Consider the following 10,243-nt stretch of genomic DNA (forward strand, 5'->3'; position numbering starts at 1 on the left):
TTTAATAGTTCTTACCCCATAATATCTGACGTCTGATTTAATATGTGAAATGAGAGTTAGGTGTGATGGTATGTATGTGTGTGTATATATGTATATATATATATGGCTCTTTGAAATTTAATATAACATTTTTGTCACAGAGAATACTCTTACCACCTTTATTTGCTTAATAGACATGACTCATGCAAAATCAATATATAAATTTGTATAATGAAATCCATTTAAAATATTCTTTGTGTAAATACTTCATTTCCAATGTAAACTACCCCATCATTCCTACAGATCCCCATGCGTGTATGTGTATGTATGTATAGCATGTATATATGTGTAAATATATATGCATAAATATACATAAACACATGTGTATACATATACAAATGTGTGTAACTCTCTCTACATGTATGTATGGCCTAGTCAAACAAAAAAAATTATCTAAGAGTATGCAGTCAGGGATGTTAAATCAGTTACACTACATCTAATAAAATATATCTGTTCCTCTTCATTTTACAGATTTTAGGCTCCATAAATATTTGTTAACACAAAATTTAACCCAAATTTCTCTTACTTGATATAAGTAAAAAAATGAAATAAAATACATAATCACTAGAAAAATTAAATAAAACATGAATTCTTTTAGATTTCCTCACAAAATATTAATGTGAATGTACTTATAGCATGACTTAACAATTAACTTGCTCAATATTAAGTAGTTTTGATCCTCAAATAACTGTCAATATTCAACTTAAACATAACTAAACGTGATATGCACAAGTAAACACTGAACTAATTAGAGGCTGACAAACATCTTATCAAAAGAATCATTCAGCCTTTTTCAGACCAGAGTCTAGACAGAAAGCAGCAATTTCACACATAGCTAGTATTTTGTATTTCTGTTTCTGATTACTACATCAGGAAATTATAGAATGATTACACAGCAATCACGTTCAAAATGACAAAAATCAGTTCACTTTACTTACTTTACCCTAGATTCACAAATTATTGGTGAGAAAATCTGGCTTTATTATTTGCAATAAATTTAGATTACTATGCATACTTAGAAACCAACCTGTAGAATGATTCTATTCTCTTACAATGATACCTCATATTTGAAACATTTAAAAAATGTAAAAGATAAAATAAGCCTCTGAATAAAAATAAGAACAAATACTCTGTATTCATACTGAGCTGAACCCATTGAAAGAATAGACTCACAGGAGAAAACTCACATCAGAGTTCACTACAACAGAGCTTTTTATTCTTTAGGTAGAAACTTTGCACAATTATTTATCATTTCCTTAATAGTTTTGGACTCCAGATGTTTAGGGATTGTGTAGAATAATTTCCTAAAAATGTCTCTTTGAGTAATTTTGTGGTTATTTTATCAATGAAAGTATAATGAGTAAGACATCAAATCATAAGAATAGATTATTTTTATCATCTAAGTCAGAGGTTCTTAACCTGGTGTTCATAAACTTCTCTTTTTAAAACTATTTTCATAAATGCATTTCAATAAAATTTATTTCCCTTATAATCCCAAACATTTTATTTCATGTATTTAAAAATATTATTCTTGAAAATGGATCCTCATGGTTTAAATTGTCTTTTTCCTACCCCATTATTTCATTTCCTCTAAAAGGTGACATGAAATAATGGCATAAACTAGTTGTTTGTGTTCTTTCTAATTACATTTCTAGATCTTGATCAGTAAGTAAAAAATCAGAATTTGATTTTTAAATTGGAAATTAAAATAATTTGTTCTTTAAATACTTTAGATGATTCTCAGGAATTATGGCTATTAAGCTCAATTCTCTCAGTGCTAACGATATTTCATGATTATAAGTTAAGTATCCATCTTAAAAAATCCTGACCAGTCCTCAATTATCAGGGATAACAGCAGTCAATGAAAGTATGTTAGACATAACTAAAATTAATTGGTTATGCAAACTCAATTATAATCACTAATTTCAATGCACTCACCTCTACCTACTACTCCCTATAACCCAGAAGTTACTAACAAATGGCAATGATGCCTGATTCATAGTGCAGATATTATTTACAGTTAAGTAAATTCAGTTATCCAAATACTAACTATACTGAGAGCTGCTACAGAAAAAATGGGCTATAATTATGCATTACTTTAATTGAATTTTATACATAGGATTATTGATAATTTAAAAAAAAACTCATCATGCAATCATTCCTGCTAGTAGTCCTGTATCTATCCTCCATCTTTGTGACTAAATTCCTTCAGAAAGATATCTATATATTTGTACTCTCTTCTACTACCTCTGCAATCTGGATGCAACCTCATCATTTCAATCAGTCATTTAAATCAACTGCACTAATTTAATTAGTATAGCAATAAAAGTATAAATTAGCTTTGCTAGTCTTATGATTTTTTATGATATTGGCAAGGTCCATTCACAAACACTGAATATTTCTGTATTTTAAACTGTTCTTTATTTCTTTAAGAAATATTTTACAATCGAATGTATACAAGCCTTCACTTCTGTATACTCATATTCTAAATTAATTATACTCTCTTTTCTTTCCCTTGTAAGGTTTGCCACAATGGATTCAAGTTTTTCTATTCTGCCATTTATTTCTGCAGGTCACATATTCTACTTTTAAGATTCTTCTCTTTCAAAAACATCCTGCTGTGGGTGATTTCATGTTCTCTTGGGAATACAAAGGGACCTCTGCCTCATCAGGTGCTGATTCATTCTTTGTCTTCCAATATTTATTTATAGGAGCTTGAATTCTTTTCCTGATATTAAGATCTACTACATTCTGTTTTTAATATCTTTCCTGTTGGTTTATCTGCCCATTCTCAAGGTTTTAACTGAGTTTTCTACTGCTTGAAGGCTTTCATTATCATTATTATTGCTCATTCACTTCAATGGTGTCCAACTCTGTGACCTATTTGAGGTTTCCTTTGCAAAGATACTGGAGTGGTTTGCCATTTTCTTCTCCAGCTCAATTTACATACGAGGAAACTGAGGCAAATAGGGTTAAGTGGCTTTTCCAGGGTCACACAACTACTAAGTGTCTGAGGCCAGATTTGAACTCAGGAAGATGAGTCTTCCTAACTCCAGGCCTAGCATTCTATCCATTGTGCCATATAGCTGCCTGAGAGATTTGGTAGTCTTTATTTCCCCTTATTTTCCCGTATTTCTCACTTTCTGATTCCGTCCCCTTTGATGGTATTTCCCCTGGGGCCTGGATCTCAAAACATCTCAGCCTTCCCCCATGCTGAGCAATTCAGCAACAGCTTCAAGTCTCCACACTAAGGCTAAGTGGAGTATCAACAGCTATAGTATCTCCTGCCTCTTTTTTCTGTTCCTCCGTTCCTGGGCCAAATTTGGTGGCAGGGCAGAGTGCTAACACAATGACATCAAGGCATATACATATTTCTGCAATTTAGATCTCCATAGCCCTGTGAGGGGGAAGAGTCATAATACAGACTTGACTTCTTTTCAAGGCCAAGAGTTAGCTTGTGCATTTCTGATGCTGGAATAACTTGAGTGGTCAAAGAAAAGGTTTTGAGTGAACACATTAGAGGTTAAGGAATCTCTGTTGTTAGTTTATATGGTTTTTACCTTATTTGGGTACTCTGTGATCTGTAACAGGAAGGCAATTGAAATTACTTCATCACTTGAAACTAATTTGTACTTTCTAAAATGTCTTAGAGGTAATAATGAGATTGGGCAAAATGTGTAGCTCTCTATCTTACTGGACATGATCCAGAATACAATAGCCTTCTATTTCCCACCCAGTAGCACTCCTTTGGACTTCTCCATCATGCCTTCATCATCCCATAAAGATCACATCACCCCTGGTACTCACACCTCATCAGTATCCTCTGCCCCTAAGGCTCCTCCCTCTCTCTGATTAGAAGATGGAGAGCAGAGAGTTTTTCCCAAAACTTCCACTTAAAGAGGGTACCCAAGCCAGCCTCTCTTCATTTCCTACCCTCTGCACCTCTTTTCATTCTACCTTCCCTTCCCCCTGCCCTATTCAGTGTCTTTAATCTGTTTTGAAAGCAGACTTGTCTTTCTTTGGGGCATCTGTATCCCCAGCAACTTAGCAAAGGGCCAGACACATAGATCTAAAAAACATATTTACTGGCTACTCTTTCCCCAATCCAATCCATCCTTTATTCAGCTCCCAAGGTGGTTGTACTAAACCACGGATCTGACTATGTAATTCCCTGACTCAATAAACTCCGGTTGATCCCTACTGCCTATAAGATCAATATAAAGTCACCTGTTCAAGATTTATACCTTACTCCACTCTCTACAATCTACAGTTAATAACAAATGGCCTTCTTGCTTATTCTTTGCACATAATACTTCCTTCTCTTAACTGTCTTTATACTGACTGGCTGCCGTACCTGGAATGCACCCCCTCCTCCTATGCACCCCTTTGGCTTTCTTGGATTCCTCGAATACTTCACTTAAATCCTAACTCCTAAAAGAGGCTTTCCTGCCTCCCCATCTCCACTCTATTAATTTCTTCTCTTTTCAGGTTATCTTTACACACTCTGTGCATCTTTTGTAAGTATCTTGATATTTACATATTATCTTCTCCATTAAACTGTATGTCCCTTGAGAGCAAGGAATGTGTTCTGAGTGTGCTGGTATGTTTTTGTTTTTGCCTTTCTCTGTATCCCCAGCTTAGCATAGGGCCTGACATAAGGTTAACATATAAAAATGCTTATTGATTCACTGACTGAATTCACTGAACAAAATACCACACTCCTATTCCATGCTGTCAGTTACACAGCTAATACTGTAATCTATCAAGATCTCAAGCCAGGACATTTTGAATCCAAGCTTAACACTCTATAAATCAGATAAATGATAAACTGAAAAATATGGATAAAGGTTTCCAACCAAAAGGCATAAAGAAATGCCCCATTTAATATGATATCAAATTAAAGCATAGACTATGTTAACTGGGAATTACATGAAACTTGGCAGATAATTTCACTTTTAAAAGTCAGTTATTTTCCCTCAGAAGTTTCGATTACCTTATCTTTTTTAGAATCTTCATCAAATTATTATCTGAAGCAATATAAAAGAAATGTGAAATCAAAATTGTGATTAATAAAATACAGATCCTGCACTACAGCCAAAAATATATTTCCCAATCCTTAAAAGCAATAAAGGATAAGTTTATTGTATGTTTGTTTAACTGGAGAACTTGTAATCCTATTTCACCATTTTTTCTGAAATAACCTATCCACCATAATAATGTCTGATGAGGCAACATTTTAGGGCTTTTGCCTGCACTAAATTAGACAATGGGTACTATGAGGGTCTTGTAATGTATATAAATTAATTTTTACTGTTTTGGTTCTGATTTCTGTTAGAAGATGTTTGTGGAGCTTAAAAATTATGGTTTACCAGGCAAGGCCTACAATCCTTTCTACATGTACTATTTTGTCTTAAGGCCATAGACACCAATAAAAAGAAGAAAATCAGTGAGTCCAAAATAAACTTCTACCACAGATAGAGCTAGTTTTACATTTAGTCAGTCACCCACCTACGCAACACAATTTATAGGCTACAGAAACATTCCCTCTTATCCCCATATCTCACACACATACACCAATATCTGCCCCATTGCCTTTTCTAGAACCCAAAATTTCACTATTACATTTTAATTCCTTGGAGTCCTGAAAGCTTTGAGCAATATCACCTTGAGATATTTTAAGCTAATACTTTAGAGAAAGTGAGTTGACAAAAGGTTATCAAGGGGAAGATATGGAAAAACAGGAAATAGACATTCAAAAGAAAGATAGAAGGACACTGAGTTCAGCAGTACACCTTTTTAAAAAAAAACAGATTCTTTCTCTACAAGATCTAATATAATAATGTAGAATCAAGTATTTCTAAAATCTAAATTTTGTCTAAAAGACAAAAGAGTACATGTAGAAAGGATTATAGGCCTTGCCTGGTAAACCATAGGTAAACCATAATGTGGAAACAAGTATTTCTAAAATCTGTAGATGGCTATTTAGGCTTATTTATTTTAATAATTTTCACAGAATTCTAAACAAAATCTGGATCATTCCCAACCACCCTAGGGTATCACACATTTTTAACTCTATATATGAGTAAAGATGGGAAACAGGTCTAGGGACTAAAAAAGGAGGCTGTATGAAAGTTAAAGGTGACATTCCTGGTTATGGAATGCCAGTGCCCCAAAACCTGGAGGCCATGAATCTTGATTAGTCTCCAGAAATACCAGCTTATGGAGACCGTGGGGCTGGTATCTATGGAGCCAGTAACTTTGAATGAATGGAAGCTTTAGTGTTTTATATTAATTGAAGTTAGGACATTTCAGAATCTGGCACTTCTTACTGGTTAGTCTTCACTAATTGAACACAATGCTAAACATTATCCTCTGACACCAAACTAAAAATTTTAACAGCCTTATAAACAGTACTTCAATATTGACTTCTTTGTCTTATTTGACTCAAAATGAACCAGCTTGCCTCATTACTGATGTTTTCTGCAAATTAAGCAAGAGTTGGAAAGTATCCAAAACTGTTCAAGAACTGTCCTTTAACTAGGCTGCAACTGTTAGTAAATATATTGTAAATGAACTTCTATTTTTTTTTTTTGCAACAATTCTATCTGTGTTCTTAAGAAGTAAGGTAAGAGATTTTAATTCCTAGTCTGTTCCCTGAATTCCACAATTTGACACCATTTCCTAGACTAGTTTACCTCTGCTGCTAACTTTTATTTGCATCATAAATTACTCTAATGCATTTTAGTACCCAAACATAAATTTTATAAACAATACATATAGTATATACACTGAATTTAGTAATTAAAACCACCTCCCCTTCAAGTATAATACTTTCTATTTCTGCCAACAATTAATGCCTGATTCAACTAAAATACAACTAAATGTTATATGTTATATAATATATATAACATCTGCTAACTAAAATGTTATAGAATCACTGCATAGGCATGTTTGTGTTTTAATTTTTTAGTTGGCAATTTTTCAACGCCCAAATTCAAAACCATGAATTGTATCTAAAAGAAACGACTAAAAAGCAACATTCACCTTGAGATTTATGAAAAATTTCTGAGGCTCCTTAATTTAAAGTAAATATACACATTTCTAAGAAATTGAACACGAAAGACATTTGTCTTTCCATTCAGTACTACAAATAATTCTCATCCCAAACTCCTTTTAAGAAGGAGAAAAAAGGGGGGAAAGTAAAAAAAATTATTATGGTAAATTTTATCTAGACAAAGAAGCAAAGTTGCAAAGTTATTTCTTAGTCACAGATGATATTTTAAAATAATATTATCTCATTCTTTTATAATACCATAAACTATAAAGTGACCTCTTATTTAACCAGCAAAAGAACCCTATGGCCAGATTTATTATTCCCATGTTACAAACAAGGAAACTAAAGTTCAGTGAGGTTAGCTACTTGCTCAGGATCACACTAGTAAGTGCAAGAGGTAAAACTCAAACTACAATTTTCTGTCTCTAATAAATCGCTCTATTTTGAAAGGAATACATCAAAGGGAGAATGAGTAAATAAAGGGGAAACAAGGAATGAATAAATATGTCATCATATATATATTTGCACATCAAAGTCACAGTCTAAGAAACGAAAAACTGATACATATTTAGACAACAGAATGACAAAAATCATTCATTTTAATTTAGCTCCATATGATTCCATAGAGATTTACATCATCAAATATTCAATAACGCTCATTTGGGAGGATTTATAAAACATTAAAATACTGACATCAAATAAAAATTGTTCTCATTTCTTTTCCTAATGTAAAGAGAACAAAATGGCAGTGTATGGAAGAGAAAAACAATGTCATGTTCTGTCTGTAAAGTATGGTCAATGTGCCCCAAAAAAATTAATTTAAAAAAATTTTAAGTTGACTAATATATCTGTAATAATATATTTTGAAAATAAAAAGAACTATCAGAACTACTATGTACGTTAAACACTATAGAAACTGATAATTGTAAGGAAATGAATGACTTATCACCTACAAATACATAAAAAAAGACAAATTAACAATATTAGTAATAGAGATCTTAATCCACTGGCAAAGAAAGAGGAAAGACAAAAAACTTTTGATCCAAATAAATTTAAAAGTGAGTTCCAACAAACATTTAAAGCTCAAGTTAAAGCCACAACTATAAAAATTATTGTCAATGACTGAGAAACAAGGTATTCTACTATTATCTAATAAAATAAATACAGTCTTGAAATCCAAAGCAAACTGGAGGATGGAATGAATCCAGTGGGAGAGAGCCTATTGGATTCTCTCCTTTCCTTTAATATTCTACTCAAAGATCCCTTTCCCCCTCTTGATTGGACACCCCTTTCTGGAGGTAGTCCCTCAATTCATCCAATCCCCTCCCACCCTGCCCCCAAAAAAGCCTCAGAGCACTCCTCTACTGAGGTACAGGATGGTCATAAGCACTCATACCACTTGGATTAGCAGGGAATTGCCAACTACAATATTTCCAGTAAGATGGAGGACCAGGACTTATTATCTGCCCTGTTACTGAACACTAAGAACAGTCATTCCTATCTAGGTTGCACCCCTCACTCAGGATTTTATCTATCATGCCAAAGAAACCTCTTCACCCTGGAAGTTCACTCCAACCCTGGACACTTCTCATATTGGAAGTTCCCTCCAGCTTCACCCTCTGACTGACAGGTACTTCTCAGAATTTCAAATTTAAGGAGGAGGTCCAGACCAGCCATGTTTTCATTCCTCTCCAGACTGTACTGCTAAAATATCTGCACAAGTCTTTCTCTGCAATTCCATGCCCCTGACCACTACCATATATACTCCCCCCACCACCACCACACAACCACCCTGGCTATGGGGTGAACTATCTTCTACCCTAGAGGTTACCAGGCCCTTCCATGAAGCCTGAAGCTAAAACCTCTTACATGTGCTGTATTCCCCAATTAGACTAATAATTCCTTGACAGCAGGGACTGTCTTACTTTTCAATTTGTATCCCCAACATTAGTATAGTATTTGCTACAGATTAAGTGTTTGGTAAATGCTTTTTAATTCATTGATTAAAATTGGAAAGAATTAAGCAGATAAAATTATAGATGACTAAAACTATAGACCAATCTCACAAATAAATATTAATGAAAAAATCCTTACAAAAAGAAAATAATGTTAGATAACTTCATAATGATCAAGGTACATTCATAAATGAAGGATGCAAGGAATGTTTCAACATTAGGAAAACAATTAACAGATTCATATAAACAATAAAAACCATAGGAATATATTTAAAAGAGCCTATCACCAAACCCCCAAAAAATGCATTTATGGGGATTTTTAATGCCATAGGAATAGAAAAGTTCTTCTCTAATGTAATAAAATGTATATCTCTAAAACTCAGAGCTGGTATTATCTGTGCAATTTTCTTTTTTAAATTATGTTATGGAAATGCTTGTTTTATTTCATAAATTAAAAACAATTTTTTTAAAAAATAAGAAATTCAAAAGGTCAACAACCATAATAAAAAATACTCCAAATCACTAACAATAAAAGAAATGCACATTAAATTACTGTGCAGTTTTCCCTTACAACCATCAAATTGGCAAAAAGAATTAAAAAACGAAAACAGTCAATGCATTTGGGAGAATCATTTGGAGAAAAGTGAGCTAAGGGTTAGACCCTGTTTTTTACGTACACTTTGCTCTAGCAATTCCGCCACTGGGAACATACTCAAAAGAACATGACCTAAAGGTTCCACATATAACCAAAATTCATAGTAACACTCAGCAACTGTGTGCCAGGAATTGTGTTGAGCGCTTTACAAATATTATCTCACTCAAGCCTCATAACAACTCTGAGGCAGGTATTATTATCATCTCTGTTTTACAGCTGAAGAAATCAAGGCAGAGGGTAAGTGACTTGACAGCGTGGCAAGCAAAATTGCAACAAAGAAAGACTGAGACATGATTTTCTCCAGGGCAAGATAACATTTTATTAACAGTGACTCATAAAATGTTAATAAAATGAGTCCAGCCAAAAGCCCAGGGACTGGAGAATGATCAATTTATTAGTTAGGCTAGCTATAACCAGTTAATTGGATCAAAGGCCTCTCTCAATGAGGAAACACTGTGAGAGAGGGCTGACAGGGTCTTTTAAACCTAGGTATGTCTACTTTTTAACTGGCCTGACAGTACATCATTAGCATCTCCTCTG

General features: G+C 33.6%; 1 protein-coding gene across 2 annotated transcripts in view; it reads right to left on the bottom strand.

Annotated features, from left to right (window-relative positions):
• Positions 1 to 10,243, bottom strand: part of TMEM135 (transmembrane protein 135) — a 345,033-nt gene that overhangs the window by 210,844 nt on the left and 123,946 nt on the right. The window lies entirely within an intron of this gene.

The sequence above is a fragment of the Notamacropus eugenii genome, chromosome 5 (assembly GCF_028372415.1).
Source record: "Notamacropus eugenii isolate mMacEug1 chromosome 5, mMacEug1.pri_v2, whole genome shotgun sequence".
Lineage (NCBI taxonomy): Eukaryota > Metazoa > Chordata > Mammalia > Diprotodontia > Macropodidae > Notamacropus > Notamacropus eugenii.